This window comes from Hordeum vulgare, chromosome 7H (genome assembly GCF_904849725.1).
Source record: "Hordeum vulgare subsp. vulgare chromosome 7H, MorexV3_pseudomolecules_assembly, whole genome shotgun sequence".
NCBI lineage: Eukaryota > Viridiplantae > Streptophyta > Magnoliopsida > Poales > Poaceae > Hordeum > Hordeum vulgare.
The window spans coordinates 88,327,459-88,347,809 of record NC_058524.1 but is presented as its reverse complement, the minus strand read 5'-3'; the positions used below and the strand labels follow the sequence as shown (position 1 = coordinate 88,347,809).

The 20,351-nt window shown below is 42.8% G+C and overlaps 1 non-coding gene across 1 annotated transcript; it reads right to left on the bottom strand.

Moving 5' to 3' along the window:
- Positions 1-4,090: 4,090 nt before the first annotated feature.
- On the bottom strand, positions 4,091-4,251 carry LOC123414306. The gene has a single exon (XR_006614306.1). It is a non-coding gene; the product is annotated as a U1 spliceosomal RNA (small nuclear RNA).
- Between the last annotated feature and the right edge of the window lie 16,100 nt (positions 4,252-20,351).

Sequence of the window (20,351 nt, the reverse complement as noted above, 5' to 3'; positions counted from 1 at the left end):
CCGTGAAATGTTGTTATTTTCTCACTAAAAGTTGATTTATCTTCGGTCTTCTTCGTAATTATAGCATGGGATTAGGATCATGCCCATGTGTATATGCCTGGCATTCGTTAGCATGTGCATGAACCTTGTAATGGTTAGAACATTAGTGTGGGTGAAACCGTATCAGTAAAAAAATTGAGGAATCATCGAAGAGGGGTGGTCCTCCGCCTGAATATATTGCTCAAAAGGGGTAGTCGGAACAATTACCCAAGCTCATGAGAATTACATAGAAATGCGCAAGCGTGAGGACAGGAATATGCCGACACAAGGAAGTGGACTCCTTGTGAGAGTCTTTTCTAACTTCTAAGTCTATTTGTTCAGAGGTCTAGATCACCAGTTATAAAATCGTATGGAGGTGACCGGATGAATGTATTCCCCAGGGAAAACTTTGATGTTTCTTGCCTCCCATATCTTTCATAGGATTAGCATGACAATGAGGATCCATATGTCATGATTGGAGTCTAGCGGTGTAGTCCAGTCCCAAAGATAATTGATTGATGTTGGAGTAGAGAAGCCCGGCCTTTGCCATGCAACATGATCTCAAGAAACAAGTAACCACATATTGTTTAATGAATGTGCGACCTCCGGGTGACACATGTCGGTATCAATGAGGAGTGAAGACAATATGAAGATAATGGGAATCCACGATGCTTAAAGTGTTGGTCCGGTCTAGTGAACTGAACTACCGGATTGACCATTACAAATGATAACGTAAGGCATGATAATAGAGTCCAACAATCCCGATAAGAGGAGTTTGGCTATTCCAGGGTTACTCGCCAATCAAACATAGAATTTGAGAGGTAGGATCACATGAAGAAGTAAGTACACATTATCGTTGCACTGAAACATTCTATACTCAGTAGGACCTAAAATTTTCCGCACCTAACTTCTCTATTGCAGGAGAAAACACAATCTATTTTTAGTTATTTACTTTTATGTTCTTGCAGACTTAGTTTTAGCCTATTTATTTTACACTTCAACCACCTGTCTTCATTCATCATCGTAATCCTTGTAGAAACAAAAATAGTCAATTCACACAAGACTTGTGACAGCTCGCTTGTAAAGGTAAGCGTTGAGTGTTAGTTTATTAACTAATTTTTCCATCATGTGAATATGGATAGAATAAAATGTGCTAATTTCCACTCATGTATCTCTCCCTAATAATAAAGCAAATAGGGTTTCTGGTCGTCTGTCGTGGCGTTTTTGTAAAAAAAAGAACCTCCGTTTTTGAGGAATCAACCCGCAGTCCTTTCTTTAGTGAGGAAAACGTTTCACTTTTATGATTAAGACCCTGTATGTTTTCTGAGGCGAGGAGCCAGATCCAATCGGCGGCTGCGTGGTAAACTTAGGCTAGGCGGCTCGGCTTGTCGGCGCAGAAGGTGCCCGCCTCATTAGCCGGCGGCCATCTCGAAATCCCCCCGCCTCCGTCCCTCCCGGCCTCTCCAGGACGGCGTCAACGCGAGCGAACACATCTCCTCCGCCTTGCTCGCAGCGGCCGTCAGCGCCGACGACCAGGAATGGGGAATGGCCCAAGGTGTCGTGGCGGAGGCGTCGTGGCGGAGGCTGATAAGGCGGCCGGCGTGCTCGCTTGGGGCCCCCGTACGAAGCACGGCAGCACCGGCGGGGCCGTCGTGGGGGCTGGTGCTGATGCCCACCAAGTCACCACCAGCACCGGCTGGAAGATGGCCGTGCTGCTCGGGCGCCACAGCGGCAGCAGGGTCCTCCACCGTCTGCAAGATGACCGTGCTGCTCGGGCGGAACAATGGAAGTAGGGCCCGGGCGCCACCGGCGCTCCTCATCGTACTGCCCCGTGTTGGCGGCTGCGCTGCACACGGAGGTGGCCGCGTGAAGACTGAAGATGCCCGTCATGTTTCGTGTATCCTGCCACTCCAATGGTGTGAAGTTAGCTGTTGTGATTGTTTGGGTGGTGCACAATAAGTGATTGTTGGAATACATATGGACAACGGGTAAGTGATTGAGTTTGCAGCAGTAATTAGGAATGAAAAGGAAAAAATCCTAATGAAGATTGCGAGCATGTTTTTTGCATTTGCACCTCATGCACCAGGATTATAATTTCTGCAGTTCTGGTCAAGCCAAGCAATCTTTAGCAAGAACTGCATCCACTCATCTGGTCTAACTTCCACCAATGAAATTCTGCATCCACATCTTTCTCTCTGTCCGAGAAAGCCCTTGCTGAATTTGTATGACAAGAGTGCTACCTCATGTTACATACATTCCATTGGGTACCAAATAAATTGTTTTCTAGCTAATTGCAGTAGAATTTAATTAGGAGGGCAAGTAATTATGGGTGATAACTACTTACTTTATTTTTGTACTCTTAGAGTCCCGTAGGATTTTGTAATTGGGCTGAGATTTGTTGTGTGAATCTGATTTTTACTCTTAAGAATCTTTGTCCATGAACACCACTGTTGTTCGCCCATGCTCCACACTTTGCCGGAAAACATGAGGTATGTACGAAGCTAACCTGGAATTTCCTGATGGTCGTCTACATGTCCATGTTTCATACTTCTTTAGTATAAGTGTTTATTACATTTTTGCTGGGAGGATTGACGATGTAATCTTGGAGATGCTCCTCCCTTCACTTACTTGCCCCAAATCTCTTCTGAGCTATCTTTGGCTATGGATACAAAAAATAATAGCAAGGCTCATTGCAGGAAGATGTCGAAAAAAAGTGCAACAACTCCTGAGCTAATCCTTCAAATGGAGTAACCCCAGGATAAGCCTGTCAAATGAGAAAGATGGAGAACTTTGTAATCTTCTTTCAACCAGAGGGTTGTGGTCGTGAGAAGGTGCTAGATGTCAACTTTAGTTTCAGAAATGTCTGCAACTCCGAGCATATTGTGCGCATGGTCCATCACCGGGTTTGGTAGTTGTTGATTTTCCAAGTATGCATTACTTATCTATGGTATCTATGGTATGAAAGAACAACCCAATCACTAGGACTTTAGTTTATTTTATTTTTCTTCTTACTTGGTGAACATGCGTTTGTAGGCTCAGTCTATATGTAATAACTACATTCCATTTGATTCTGATCGTGCAGCTCTACAGCAATGGATCAAATTGGTTGGTGAAATTAAACTTCACTATTTTCAGTATGCATTAGTGTTTAGTCTACATCAAGGTTTGAAAACATTGGTTCAGTTAACGATGGTACTATGTTGGCCATCACTTTTTCCAGACTGATATGTAGCTTATGCAATAAGTATACAAATAAAAAATTACAGCAAAATAGTTTTTAAATAGGCACACGGATGGACCACTGAGTTGAAATAGAGGATGTAGATATACGACGGGTCGTGAGCCATGTTTATTAGGTTGTACATACTTTTTTTGGCCCGTTGCTCTTAATTCAAAGTTAGGAAGATTGTCCTAGATACGGTAGCTGAAGTTGTCAACAAGTGGAAAACTGATGATATCAAAGGCCTCCTTGATCACATCTATATAGCCTAATTCCTAATTCGTAGCCCTTAAACATTACAGTATGTTTTAAGTCGGAGAATGCGGAGATGTTTTTTCTCCCGTTGCAACGCATGGGCATGTGTGCTAGTATACGTTTCAGCATCCTTGGTGTGTTGTATACGTTTATTTTTCTGAGACGTTGTATACGTGCGAGCCCTAGGAGGACATGGCTTCTTCTTTTGACAGTCCAAGGAGCATTTTTTCAGGGAAAGCCTATGTGTATTATCATGTATCCGTCCTGTATGCGCCATAAAACTGCTGCATTATGCTGTACTCACTTTGTTTGAGAGAGTACTTCTTTGATCCAGCAATTCACTACTGTAGGTACTATATATAGACATACTTTAAAATGTAGATCATTCATTATTTCACTAGAGAACTACATAATAGACATACTTTAGAAATGTAGATCATTCATTTTGCTCTAAAATCGCTTAAAAGACTTATATTTAGGAACAGAGGGAATAGTTAACTGAACTAAAAAGGACAAGGATTTGATTCTAGATAGACAGGCAGAGGCAACAGTGGAGCACAACCATACCGAGGGCAAAGTTAAAATTTTGAAAGTTTGGCAGGGGCCGCGCGAACGCGTACCCCCTCTAGCACAAATTATGACGTCCACTCTCCCCGTAGGGAGATGGTAGGCCAACGCACTCAACAAGGTGCAATGTGAGCCATTGATCTAGGCCACAGCTCTTCTTGATCAGCTGTCGACCCCGTCCAGGTAAGTGCTTTCCAACGCTGGCCAAGGCGCCCATTATATAGATGGCTCTCCCGCTACATCCTCCTCCCGTCGGCGAGGTGGTACTAAACCTGAGACGCCCCTGCGCTGCAGCGGTGGTTCAGATCGTGGGCCTATTTCTGGGGGTTCGTCTGGTGAGGATTGGGCTCAAAATCGCAAAGCCCGGTAGCTCCTTCCTTCCCTTTTTTTTTACTGCTGGTAGCTCCTTTCTCCCAGAAATACTTTTTTTTTTCAGGAATCTACTGTAGGGGTTTTGCCTAACTAAAGTATACTGCTATGCCTTAAAAAAATATACTACTAGAAGAGTTCAATTAAACGTTGAACAAATATTTTAATCCATATTTTTGTGATACAAGAATATTACAGTGTTGTGTTATATATAAAAAATATTTTTATTAGAAAAAATATTGAAACAAGACAAAAGATTTGTCATTTCTAATTAATAGAGGTTTGTAACAAGAGTCTTGCCTAGATCAATTTTGGTCCATGTATTTTTTCATGAGAATCATCGAAGGCGCCGAAGACCGTAACACCCTAACGTTCCCCTCCTTTCAAAGTAAGCATATGGAGGGACGTTTGACGAGCGCGCAAGCGCAATCTCGATCCACTCATATCTGGTACTTTGTATAGCCGTCCTCGCTCAGCTCGATATTCGTCTTTATCGCATTTCAAACCGTAATCAGATACCGACAATAGAATAGTATGTGTGTCGTTGTCTCGTGATCTTGGGTACAAAATGGACACAAACCTCAATTTGGCCACCACTTCGATGTAGCCTATCCATCATCCAAACTCTCTTGTGAAAGTCGACCAAAGAATTTGCATTTTGGTGTAGCAAAAACCTTCCATGCAGTCTTTATAAGTGGCGTGGAGGTTTTCCTCTAGAACTGTAGTGAATAGGCCGAGGATGTGGAATAAGTACCGCTCTCCGTAAGCTTCCAAGTGATCGTATCTTGCATGATCTAGTGTTATCCCATCCGAACTATCTCAAAGGGTGAAAAACTCATTTATATGCCCAACGATAATGCCATTAAGGACAGTAAAACCGAACCTAAAGCGAGCAATCTCACGCGTCCATTGATTTCGGTCATTGGATCATGCATCTCGGTCGTTCGTGGCCGTTTGATGCATCGTTTCCGTCAGTGTGGGTTGTTCCTGGGCCGGCTGTCCTTGGGCTTGCGATTCCAGAGGCAAAATCGAATGCTTCTCGTTCAATGTTCAAGTCTATCGTCGGATCTAAAATGAGCGGTGGTGATTCTATTCCCTGCCCACCTCCTACCACCACCCCCCTCCGCAGCTCCACTACCGCTGAATCCTACCGATCTCGCCCTAGGTCAGAGAAAGAGAGAGAGAGAGAGATTCTCCTCTCGCAACCTATGTGCGGCGCCACCATACCTCATCTCTAGAGGGTAAAGGGAGGAGCACGTGAAGAACTGGAGTAGAAGTGGGGCATCCCTCGCGATGAGCAACGGCGCCCGAGACGACATGTCCGCTCGCCCGGCATTGGGCCAGTTCGCAGGCGAAATTATTGTCAAAGATGGCCGTCAAGGCGTCACCCCTTCCACCCTAGAACCACGCCGGTACGCCACCATGCCTTTCCCTGCACCTGTGAGGAGGAACTATTGCAGGAACAGAAGGAGGAGCACTCATCTATATCGCTGTAGGTCCCCATATTTGTTTCAGCCTTCATCTTGTGCTGATCTATCCATGACGTAGGCATCTTTTTGCCATTCCTGATTGCCTATAACTTTTGCAGTTCTATAATAGATGGAACTTGGGACGACAAGCTGATCAATTGCTGCATATCGTTCAGATTCTAGAGGAAACACAAGGTAAAAGATCAGCATGGTTTGAATCATTATAATTTTCTCTCTCTCGCCCTCTCTTCTAGTTATCTATCCAAAGAGTATTATTCCTCAGTGAATGCGAAATGTTTGATACCTGTTCTCTGGTTGTTTCAGACCCCCTGTGGGATTTACATTAGGCACAGGGCATTGTTTCACATCTAAAAGTTCTTGTCCTAACTTCCAGGTTTCACCTTCCCCTCTGCCACTTTCAATTTAGCTCTTCAGCTTAATACAAGTTGGGGTTATTTATATGCGGGTAAGGAAACACTGAACTAGAAGGAATAAAACAACAGCTGAGCATACAGTGCAAGGTCAGCAACGAAAATAAAAGCAGGTGCAGAGAAGAGTGCGATTGAGTCGAGCAAGAAGAGCAACAAGTCCCCAACCATGAACCATCGTTTCTACTTTGTGGTGTTGCCACGCATACTATGCAAAGATGGGGCGCCTAAATCCTAGGACCCTTGCAAGTCACAGGATGCAAGTTACTGCGTATCTGAATTCTGTTTTCGTTGCTGAACTTTATGCGACTGGGCTATCCAAATTTTGTTGAATGCCGTTTACAACTTCGATTATTTTTTTCCACTACAGTTTTTGTTTGTACCTTTAGTATTTTACTACTTGTTCATTGTTTCCGGTTAATGAGTGCATGCTTATGCACATGGTTATTCCTTGTTGGTCAATGGAGGACGCATGACAACAGATGTGTGGAAATCAGCTGCCATCTATAGAGGGTTGCACACAATCAACAATTATGCTACACATTGGGGATTTTGCAAAGCTAATAGGACAGCAAAGAAATGACTTGATTACTCAGCAGTATGGTCGTTGTGCTTTGGTAAGATTCGTGGGCATAGGCTCAAATCATTGTAGCATGAATTGATTTTAAGTTTGAGGATCAACTCATTCAGATGTACAACTTTTAGATGTAACTCGAGCACATTTTTGGATGAAATTTATACATTATGATGTAGTTTACTATCTCACTTGGATGTAACTTGACTACACGTATAGATGTTGTTACTGTTCACTTTGATTTAGATAAACAATATTTTATGTGTGTTATTTAATGTATGTAATTGTTGTCAAGTTATAGTTTAATGTTCACCTAAATGTAGCTTAAATGCTTAACCACATTTTTGGTGTAATTGTACGTTAAGATAAAGTTTTCTGTTAATTTATATATGTAGCTTAACCACAATTTTCGATTAAACCTTGCGGCAAGTCATGGCGAAGCCTAATAATAGTAAAAAGATGGTTCAATGAGGAAGGATAATGCCATGGTCTGAAAGTACAACTAAAATACGTTACAATTAAAGAAGATGACCATAGAGAGTAAATGAGGAAAACCATGAAGGCAAGAAAACCAGGAAGTTAGTGATATATGGCAAACTACCAAAGTACCAATAACTAAATTCCGTGTAGTCAGTTTTCTGTAGTTGAACCATCGCCTTCTTTTTTCATGTATGTGTTTTCTGAATGTTGGCGCCACTCTATTGTGTGTGTTCATTGTAAAAAACTAAACCAGGAAACATAGAGTTGCATGAGCAAGTATAACTCAAATAAAGATGAGGTTGTAAGTTCTATACACCACAAACCTACTGCAAAACATGACCTACAATTTCTGGTGTTAAAAAATAAGTCATCTATCAAAATTTACACTTCAAACAAGTTTTAGACCCTGTTTGGAAGCATGGTATTGGAGGAAATACTGGTGGAAATTTGTAATAAAATACAAGAAAATAAACTTGGCTAAGCTACGCAAAATAGAGGTGGAGTATCACTGAATTTATAGGTTGAGCAAAGTCATACACTCGAGAAAGATAAAAGCCTAGGTTTATTCATGGTTTATTCATCGTGCATGATAGTAGTTTGTACTTCAGTACGATAGTAGTACCTTTGCATATGTTCTATCTTTAGCCCGATTGGTCAATATGTATTCTAACTACTCCGTCTTAGATTTGTGTATTTTCTTAAATAATGTATCTTCTAATATTTCCTTTTTTATATGCAGACATGCTAAGTTATTGACCAGATATGTTGAATTTCACTCTTTGTAGGCATATATATGTCAATGTGAGGTTTAGTTTGGCAAACTAAACTTCATATTTGTATCTTTTATTTGCAGTGCATTGTAACAATATGAACACGATGTTGAATGCACATTCTTTGCTCTCTCATTGCGGTCAACCGAGAGTGTGGCTTCTTGGGGTGGGGGACGATGGTAGTCTTTTGTTCCCCTTCTCTCGAGTCTTTTTTCTCCATGAACCGTCAATACGAGCAACCTGCCATTGATCGGTGGTGGATTCCAGGTTAGCTTGTTTGTAACCATCTGCAATGCTCTATTTTGTTCGACCAATTCCTTCTCTTATTTTCCTTTATTAGTTATCGTGGATTTTGATATGGATTATGGATACGTGTGGGTTGTGGAATTGTTCCCATTGGTTTGGATGAATAAGCTTGATTGTGATTAATCATTTTCCCAAATGCTAATTCATAATTTTTATGTGGTTTTTGCAAATGGTTCACACGTTGATGTGTTTTTTAAGACACTCAATACCGATTATTCTGTTTTCTAAGACAGCCATGATGTCGATTATTGGTTTATTCGATTACTGTCCAACATATATGTATTAATGTATGAAAATCTGACATTTCTCATGAGTCCATGATTTACGGATATTCTTATTATTCTATTGAAAAAATAGACGGGCGCAACAACGTGCGCCATCATTGATCTAGTTTATCATGTCAACTTGTGAAATTCGATGATCATCGTTGAGGGCCTTCCTCACATAGCAAGCTTTCTTTTCTAAGATCTCAAAGATTCTAGGGCCGATGTCCATTGGTCGTAGGCCGTCAAGCCAAGGAGACGTCGAGAAGCAAGCCTTGGCCCCATTTCCAACTATGACATTTGTTCCTCTATGAAAAGGTCCCTATCAGCCTTGTTGCAAGGAATGATCGCCCCAACCACGGCTTTGTAGGCTCCACCCACTCATTCCAAAGCCACCTCAAACATACGGTTGTGGCAAACTTGCCCAGATTTAGGGCGCTCACGCCACTTATAGCTTTAGTATGGTAAACCCATTCCCAAATGATCTTACACTTTCAACCAATAACTTTGTCACAACCCGCATAAAGGAATGCACGTCACAAGGCATCAGTACACTTCATCACCTCAGCCGACATGATTACCGAAGTAATATTGTCGATGGCTATGGCGGTGAGCACCGTTTTCACCACAACAGTCCTTCCAGGGGCGATCATGAGTCACACAATCCAAGGAGCGAGTCTGCACGTAGTTTTGTCCTTCAGAGGCATTAAATGAACAACCTTGAGTCTCTTCACCGAAAGTGGCAGCCCCAAGTACGTCATGTGTAAGTTTGTGAGCATGGTTGGGAAATGATGCACGATGTTAGGAAGATCAAGGCCAACACAACGAATTGGTGCCACCAGACTTTTGATGTAACTGGTGACCAGACTCGTGACCTCTCCAAATGCATCAAGGATGGAGGAAAAATAGAATACGTCCTCCTTGATGGGCTACACAAAAATAGCGGCATCAACAATGTATAGGGAGGCACAGAGTGTTGTGGTATTTCTCTTGATCGGATGGAGCTTCGACATTTAGTTTAACGAGACCTTTGATTAGCTTTGTCCATCCATCATGCTTAATATTTCCTTTGGGGGAGATTGCAATAGAGAAATTTGAGGCTAGAGACCTCACAACCAAACACATATGATCAAGTGAAGAAATTTGTTCGCCATGAACGAGCTTTCTTCTTTCCCACAAAAGAATCCAAGTTGTTGTAGCCAAACTTCTTTGATTCTGGATTGACCTAGGGCAGCGGTTTCATGGTCAGGTAAATTCATGAGGTGCTCCAAAATAGTCTCACATTCACGGTCCACCTCACAAGCACTCTTGATGACATCTTCAACTCCGAGTTTGCGCGATATTTCATTTGCCTTTGAGCATTCAAACAAAAAGGTGTATAATTGTTTTTGCACCCATATTACAAGTGGAGCATTGTGACTGAATCTTAAGGCGTATGTTTGCCAATATAGATCTGCATGGCAATGCTGTATGCATGGTCCTCCGAAGATAGATCCCGACTTTGTGTGGGAAAGGGAATTGCCATAACTAGATAATATCCCGCACATTGCTGCGGAATATTAGCATGCCAAACTCTAAAGATTCATGAGGTGTCTTATCACAGCACAATTAAGAGTGAAGAAGGTAATGAGTTCTACCATGGAAGTAGGATGTTTGTGATCTTATGCAAGCCACAATTGCACTTCTATATCGTTTCAACCTTGCAAATAATTTACTTCGGGAACCATAACTGCTTGGCCATGCAAGCACACTTGCAACTTTACATGCCGACAATTTGGCTAATTTGAAATATGCATATATAAACAATGAAATAAGATATACTAAACTGTTGGGGAACGTCGCATGGGAAACAAAAAAAAATCCTACGCACACGAAGACCTATCATGGTGATGTCCATCTACGAGAGGGGATTTCCGATCTACATACCCTTGTAGATCGCACAGCAGGAAGCGTTAAGAAACGCGGTTGATGTAGTGGAACGTCTTCACGTCCCTCGATCCACCCCGTGAACCGTCCCACGAACCGTCTCGCGATCCGTCGCACGAACCGTCCCGCGATCCGTCCCATGAACCGTCCCGCGATCCGTCCCATGAACTGTCTCGTGATCCGTTGCACGAACCGTCTTGCGATCCGTCTCACGATCCGTTCCGATCTAGTGCCGAACAGACGGCACCTCCGCGTTCAGCACATGTACAACGCGACGATGATCTCGGCCTTCTTGATCCAGCAAGAGAGACAGAGAGGTAGATGAGTTCTCCGGCAGCGTGACGGTGCTCCGGAGGTTGGTGGTGATATATCCCAGCAGGGCTCCGCCCGAGCTCCGCAGAAATACGATCTAGAGGAAAAACCGTGGAGGTATGTGGTCGGGCTGCCGTGGCAAAGTTGTCTCAAGTCAGCCCTAATACCTTAGTATATATAGGAGGGAGGGGAGGGACCTTGCCTTGAGGCTCAAGAGAGCCCCAAGGGGTCGGCCGAAGCAAGGGGGAAGTCCTCCCCTTCCAATCCTAGTCCAACTAGGATTGGAAGGTGGAGTCCTTCTCCACTTTCCCACTTCCCTTTTTTTTCTCTTTGGTTTTTCCTTGTCTCCTGTGCAAGGGCCCTCTTGGGCTTGCCCACCAGCCCACTAAGGGGTGGTGTGCCCCCATAAAGCCTTTGGGCTTCTTCCCGGGTGGGCTGGCCCCTCCCGGTAGAACTCCGGAACCCATTTGCCATTCCCGGTACATTCCCGGTAATGCCCGAAAACCTTCCGGTAACCAAATGAGACAAAACTATATATCAATCTTCGTCTATGGACCATTCCGAAAACCCTCGTGGCGTCCGTGATCTCATCCAGGACTCCAAACAACATTCGGTAACCAACCATATAACTCAAATACGCATAAAACATCGCCGAACCTTAAGTGTGCAGACCCTACGGGTTCGAGAACTATGTAAACATGACCCGAGGGCCTCCTCGGTCAATATCCAATAGCGGGACCTGGATGCCTATATTGGATCTTACATATTCTCTGAAGATCTTATCGGTTGAACCTCAGTGTCAAGGATTCATATAATCCCGTATGTCATTCCCTTTGTCCTTCGGTATGTTACTTGCCCGAGATTCGATCGTCGGTATCCGCATACCTATTTCAATCTCATTTACCGGCAAGTCTCTTTACTCGTTCCGTAATACAAGATCCCGTGACATACACTAAGTCACATTGCTTGCAAGGCTTGTGTGTGATGTTGTTTTACCGAGTGGGCCCCGAGATACCTCTCCGTCACACGGAGTGACAAATCCCAGTCTTGATCCATACTAACTCAACAGACACCTTCGGAGATACCTGTAGAGCATCTTTATAGTCACCCAGTTACGTTGTGACGTTTGATACACACAAGGTATTCCTTCGGTGCCAGTGAGTTATATGATCTCATGGTCATAGGAATAAATACTTGACACGTAGAAAAACAGTAGCAACAAAATGACACGATCAACATGCTACGTTCATTAGTTTGGGTGTAGTCCATCACATGATTCTCCTAATAATGTGATCCCATTATCAAGTGACAACACTTGCCTATGGTCAGGAAACCTTGACCATCTTTGATCAACGAGCTAGTCAACTAGAGTCTTACTAGGGACAGTGTTTTGTCTATGTATCCACACATGTATTGTGTTTCCAATCAATACAGTTATAGCATGGATAATAAACGATTATCATGAACAAAGAAATGTAATAATAACTAATTTATTATTGCCTCTAGGGCATATTTCCAACACTCTCCCACTTGCACTAGAGTCAATGATCTTAGTTCACATCACCATGTGATTTCAACGAATCCAACACCCATATAGTTCTGGGGTCTGATCACGTCTTGCTCGTGAGAGAGGTTTTAGTCAACGGTTCTGAAACTTACAGATCTGTGTGTTCTTTACAAATCTTTATGTCATCTTATAGATGCTGCTACTATGTGCTATTCGGAAATACTCCAAATATCTACTCTACTATACGAATCCGTTTCACTACTCATAGTTATTCGGATTAGTGTCAAAGCTTGCATCGACGTAACCCTTTACGGCAAACTCTTGAACCACCTCCATAATCGAGAAAAATTCCTTAGTCCATTTAGTTACTAAGGATAACTTTGACCACTGATCAGTGATTCAATCCTGGATCACTCTCTGTACCTCTTAACAGACTTGCTGCAAGGCACACATTAGGTGCGGTACTCAGCATGGCATACTTTAGAGTCCACGGCTAAGGCATAGAAGACGACCTTCGTCTATTCTCTTTATTCTGCCTTGGTCTGGTTTTGAGTCTTTACTCAAATTTACACCTTACAACACAGTTAAGAACTCCTTCTTTGCTGATCTATTTTGAACTCCTTCAAAAACTTGTCAAGGCATGCATCTTGTTGAAACTTCTATTAAGCGTTTCGATCTATCTCCATAGATCTTGATGCTCAACGTTCAAGTAGCTCAATCCAGGTATTCCTTTGAAAAACTCCTTCCAAACAACCTTTTATGCTTCGCAGAAATTCTACATTACTTCCGATCAACAATATGTCAACCACATATACTTATCAGAAATTCTATAGTGCTCCCACTCACTTCTTTGGAAATACAAGTTTCTCATAAACCTTGTATAAACCCAAAAGCTTGGATCAACTCATAAAAGCATATATTCCAACTCCGAGATGCTTGCACCAGTCCATAGAAGGATCGCTGGAGCTTGCATACTTGTTAGCGTCCTTAGGATCGACAAAACTTTCTGGTTGTATCACATACAACCTTTCCGTCGAGGAAAACAATGTTTTGACATCCTATGTGCAATATTTCATAAATAATGCAACAACTACTAACATAATTCCAACAGACTTTTAACATCGCTATGAGTGAGAAAGTCTCATCATACTCAACTCTTTGAACTTGTCGGAAAACATCCTTGCGACAAGTCGAGCTTTTCTTAATGGTGACGATTCACCATCATCATCTGTCTTCCTTATAAAGATCCATCTTTACTTAATAGTCCTACGACCATCAAGTAGTTCTTCCAAAGTCTATACTTTGTTCTCACACATGGATTCTCTCTCGGATTTCATGGCTTCCAGCCATTTGTCGGAATCCGGGCCCACCATTGCTTCTCCATAACTCGTAGGTTCATTGTCGTTCAACAACATGACCTCCAAGACAGGGTTACCGTACCACTCTGTAGTAGTATGCGACCTTGTCGACCTACGAGGTTTGTAGTAACTTGATCCAATGCTTAGTGATCACCATCATCAGCTTCCACTTCAATTGGTGTAGGCGCCACAGGAACAACTTCCTGCGCCCTGCTACACACTGGTTGAAGTGATGGTTCAGTAACCTCATCAAGTTCTACCACCCTCCCACTCAATTCTTTCGAGAGAAACCTTTCCTCGAGAAAGGACCCGTTTTCTAGAAACAAACACTTTGCTTCCAGATCTGAGATAGGAGATGCTTCCAACTGTTTTGGATATCCTATGAAGATGCATTCATCCGCTTTGGGTTCGAGCTTATCGGACTGAAACTTTTTCACGTAAGCGTCGCAGCCCCAAACTTTCAAGAAATGACAGCTTAGATTTCTCTAAACCTCAGTCTATACTGTGTCATCTCAACGGAATTATGCGGTGCCCTATTTAAAGTGAATGTTGTTGTCTCTAATGCATAACCCATAAATGATGGTGGTAACTCCATAAGAGACATCATAGTATGCACCATATCAAATAGGTCGCGGCTATGACGTTCGGACACACCATCACACTATGGTGTTCCTGGTGGGATGAATTGTGAAACAACTTCGACATTGTCTTAACTGTGTACCAAAACTCGCAACTCAGATATTCATCTCTACGATCATATCATAGACAGTTTATCCTCCTGTTATGACGAACTTCACTCTGAAACAGAATTGAACTTTTTCAACATTTCAGACTTGTGATTCATTAAGTAAATACTCATGTATCTACTCAAATCGTCATTGAAGTAGGAACATAATGATATCCACTGCGTGCCTCAGCACCCATTGGACTGCATACATCAAAATGTATTACTTCCAACAAGTTACTATCTTGTTTCATCTAAATGAAAACAAGGCCTTGCTAATGTAGTATGATTTGCATGTCACAAGTGATTCAAAAATCAAGTGAGTATAAAGATCCATCAGCATGGAGCCTCTTCATGCAATTTATACCAACATGACTCAAGCGGCAGTGCCACAAGTAAGTGGTACTATCATCATTACCTTGCATCTTTTGGCACCAATATCATGAACATGTGTAACACTATGATTGAAATTCAATAAACCATTGAAGGTGATTATTCAAGCAAATAGAGTAACCATTATTCTCTTTAAATGAATAATCGTATTGCAATAAACACGATCCAATGATGTTCATGCTTAACGCAAGCACCAAATAACAATTATTTAGGTTTAACCCCAATCCCGATGGTAGAGGGAGCGTGCGGCGTTTGATCATATCAACCTTGGAAACACTTCCAACACGTATCGTTACCTCGCCTTTAGCTAGTCTCCGTTTATTCCGTAGCTTTCATTTCGTGTTACTAATCTCTTAGCAACCGAACCGGTATCCAATACCCTCGCGCTACTAGGAGTACAAGTAAAGTACACATCAACATCATGTATATCAAATATACTTCTTTCGACTTTGCCAACCTTCTTATCTACCAAACATCTAGGGTAGCTCCGCCTCAGTGACTGTTCCCCTCATAACAGAAGCACTTAGTCTCGGGTTTGGGTTTAATCTTGTGTCTCTTCATTAGTGCAGCAACTGTTTTGCCGTTTCACGAAGTATCCCTTCTAGCCCTTGCCTTACTTGAAACTTAGTGGTTTTACTAACCATCAACTATTGATGCCCCTTCTTGATTTCTACTTTCGTAGTGTCAAACATCGTGAATCGCTCAAGGATCATTTTATCTATCCTTGATATGTTATAGTTCATCACGAAGCTCTCATAGCTTGGTGGCAGTGGCTTTGGAGAACCATCACTATCTTATCTGGAAGATTAACTCCCACTTGATTCAAGCGATTGTTGTACTTAGACAATCTGAGAACATGCTCAATGATTTGAGCTTTTCTCCTTTACTTTGTAGGCAAAGAATCTTGCCGTAGGTCTTATACCTCTCAACAAGGGCATGAGCATGAAATCTCAATTTCATATCTTTGAACATCTCTTATGTTCTGCGACATTTTCAAAACGTCTTTGGCGCCTTGCTTCTGAGCCATTAAGTATTGCGCACTGAACTATCATGTAGTAATCAAAGACGTGTATGTCAGATGTTCGCAACATCCAGAGACGACGCCCGAGGTGCAGCACACCGAGTGGTGCATTAAGGACATAAGCCTTCTACGCAGCAATGAGGACAATCCTCAGTTTTTACGAACTAAGTCCGCAAAGTTGCTACTATCAACTTTCAACTAAATTTTTTCTAGGACATAAAAAACAATAGAGCTATAGCGCAAGCTACATCATAATTCGCAAAGACCATTAGACTATGTTCATGATAATTAGTTCAATTAATCATATTACTTAAGAACTCCCACTCAAAAAGTACATCTCTCTAGTCATTTGAGTGGTACAGGATCCAGATCCACTATCTCAAGTCCGATCATCACGTGAGTCGAGAATAGTTTCAGTGGTAAGCATCTCTATGCTAATCATATCAAGTATATGATTCATGCTCGACCTTTCGGTCTCATGTGTTCCGAGGCCATGTCTGTACATGCTAGGCTCGTCAAGTTTAACCCGAGTGTTCCGCGCGTGCAACTGTTTTGCACCCGTTGTATGTGAACGTTGAGTCTATCACACCCGATCATCATGTGGTGTCTCGAAACGACGAACTATCGCAATGGTGCACAGTCGGGGAGAACACAATTTCATCTTGAAATTTTAGTGAGAGATCACCTCATAATGCTACCGTCGTTCTAAGCAAGATAAGGTGCATAAAGGATTAACATCACATGCAATTCATAAGTGACATGATATGGCCATCATCAAGTGCTCCTTGATCTCCATCATCAAAGCACCAGTATGATCTTCTTGTCACCGGCGCCACACCATGATCCCCATCATCATGATCTCTATCATCGTGTCGCCATCGAGGTTGTCGTGTATGCTATGCTATTACTACTAAAGCTACGTCCTAGCAATATAGTAAATGCATCTGCAAACACAAATGTTAGTTTAAAGACAACCCTATGGCTCCTGCCGGTTGCCGTAGCATCGACGTGCAAGTCGATATTAACTATTACAACATGATCATCCCATACATCCTATAATCACATCATGTCGTTGGCCATATCACATCACAAGCATACCCTGCAAAAACAAGTTAGACGTCCTCTAATTGTTGTTGCATGTTTTACGTGGTTGCCATGGGTATCTAGTAGGATCGCATCTTACTTACGCAAACACCACAACGAGATGTATGAATTGCTATTTAACCTCTCTCCAAGGACCTCCTCGGTCAAATCCGATTCAACTAAAGTTGGAGAAACCGACACTCGCCAGTCATCTTTGAGCAACGGGGTTGCTCGTAGCGATGAAACCAGTCTCTCGTAAGCGTACGAGTAATGTCGGTCCGAGCCGCTTCGATCCAACAATACCGCGGAATCAAGAAAAGACTAAGGAGGGCAGCAAATTCCACATCACCGCCCACAAAAACTTTTGTGTTCTACTCGAGATGACATCTACGCATGAACCTAGCTCTGATACCACTGTTGGGGAATGTCGCATGGGAAACAAAAAGTTTCCTACGCGCATGAAGACCTATCATGGTGATGTCCATCTACGAGAGGGGATTTCTGATCTACGTACCCTTGTAGATCGCACAGCAGGAAGCGTTAAGAAACGCGGTTGATGTAGTGGAACGTCTTCACGTCCCTCGATCTGCCCCGTGAACCGTCCCACAAACTGTCCCGCAATCCGTCCCATGAACCGTCTCGCGATCCGTTGCACGAACCGTCTTGCGATCCGTCTCACGATCCGTTCCGATCTAGTGCCGAACGGACGGCACCTCCTCGTTCAGCAGACGTACAGCGCGACGATGATCTCGGCCTTCTTGATCCAACAAGAGAGACGGAGTGGTAGATGAGTTCTCCGGCAGCATGACGGCGCTCCGGAGGTTGGTGGTGATCTATCCCAGCAGGGCTCCGCCCGAGCTCCGCAGAAATACGATCTAGAGGAAAAACCGTGGAGGTATGTGGTCGGGCTGCCGTGGCAAAGTTGTCTCAAATCAGCCCTAATACCTCAGTATATATAGGAGGGAGGGGAGGGACCTTGCCTTGAGGCTCAAGAGAGCCCCAAGGGGTCGGTTGAAGCAAGGGGGGAAGTCCTCCCCTTCCAATCCTAGTCCAACCAGGATTGGAAGGTGGAGTCCTTCTCCACTTTCCCACTTCTTTTTTTTCTTTTCTCTTTGGTTTTTCCTTGACTCCTGCGCAAGGGCCCTCTTGGGCTTGCCCACCAGCCCACTGAGGGTTGGTGTGCCCCCACAAAGCCTTTGGGCTTCTTCCCGGGTGGGCTGGCCCCTCCCGGTAGAACTCCGGAACCCATTCGTCATTCCCGGTAATGCCCGAAAACCTTCCGGTAACCAAATGAGACAAACCTATATATCAATCTTCGTCTCCGGACCATTCCGGAAACCCTCGCGGCGTCCGTGATCTCATCTGGGACTCCGAACAAAATTTGGTGACCAACCATATAACTCAAATACGCATAAAACATCGCCGAACCTTAAGTGTGCAGACCCTGCGGGTTCGAGAACTATGTATACATGACCCGAGGGACTCCTCGGTCAATATCCAATATCGGGACCTGGATGCCTGTATTGGATCCTACATATTCTCTGAGGATCTTATCGGTTGAACCTCAGTGTCAAGGATTCATATAATCCCGTATGTCATTCCCTTTGTCCTTCGGTATGTTACTTGCCCGAGATTCGATCGTCGGTATCCGCATACCTATTTCAATCTCGTTTACCGGCAAGTCTCTTTACTCGTTCCGTAATACAAGATCCCGTGACATACACTAAGTCACATTGCTTGCAAGGCTTGTGTGTGATGTTGTATTACCGAGTGGGCCCCGAGATACCTCTTCGTCACACGGAGTGACAAATCCTAGTCTTGATCCATACTAACTCAACGGACACCTTCGGAGATACCTGTAGAGCATCTTTATAGTCACCAGTTACGTTGTGACGTTTGATACACACAAGGTATTCCTCCGGTGCCAGTGAGTTATATGATCTCATGGTCATAGGAATAAATACTTGACACGTAGAAAAACAGTAGCAACAAAATGACACGATCAACATGCTACGTTCATTAGTTTGGGTCTAGTCCATCACATGATTATCCTAATGATGTGATCCCGTTATCAAGTGACAACACTTGCCTATGGTCAGGAAACCTTGACCATCTTTGATCAACGAGCTAGTCAACTAGAGGCTTACTAGGGACAGTGTTTTGTCTATGTATCCACACTTGTATTGTGTTTCCAATCAATACAGTTATATCATGGATAATAAACGATTATCATGAATAAAGAAATATAATAATAACTAATTTATTATTGCCTCTAGGGCATATTTCCAACATAAACTTGATATATTGTAGATAAATGGTTAAATAATCAAAAGGAAGTAATGTACTTCTCATGCAATGATCTCAAGTTGATTCTACTACCAACACATATACAACAAAACTTTTGTCACCAGCGTGGTGTTCTCCATATGCCTCGGAATGACACTTCCGTAGGATCTGTACCTATTCATGCTCACGCATACAACGTCTAATAACACCATCTACTACTTACTTATAAAGATGTGGGTCATCCCAAAAGTAATGTCTTAAATCATAGAAGAACCTTTTCTTTTGTTGGTAGGCTAAACTAGGTGGCATATATTTAGCAACAATGTAATTAGCATAATCTGCATACCAAGGAGTTCTACAAGAAGCATTTATAACACCTAATTGCTCATCGGGGAAATTATCATCAATAGGTAGTGGGTCATCAAGAACATTTTCCATTCTAGAAAAATTATCTGCCACGAGCTTTTCATCTCCCTTTCTATCAACAATATGCAAATAAAATCTTGAACTAAAAGCATCCATCTAATCAATCTAGGTTTAGCATCTTTATTTTTTATACGGTATTTAATAGCAACATGATCAGTGTGAATAGTGATACGTCTTCAACGTATCTTTTCCAAACACTTTTGCTCTAGTTTTGACCTCTAATTTGCATGATTTGAATGAAACTAACCGGGACTTGTGTTGTTTTTAGCAGAACTAACTTGTTGTTATTTTTTTGCAAAAATAAAAGTTCTCGGAATCAGACGAAACTTTTTGTGAATTATTTTGGGCATTTATAAAGAATAATGGAGCAAAGACGTGCCAGAGGAGGTGTGCAAGGGGGCACAAGCCACCATGGTGCAACCCCCAGGACGCGTCGTGATGGCTTGTGGGGCCCACGTGGCTCCTCCGACCCTCATTCTAGTCCTATAAGATCACACGTTAGGAGAAAAATAGAGAGAAGTTTTCATCACGTTTCACGAGACGGAGCAGCCGCCACCTCATCTTCTTCCTTTGGAGGGCTGATCTAGAGTCTACTT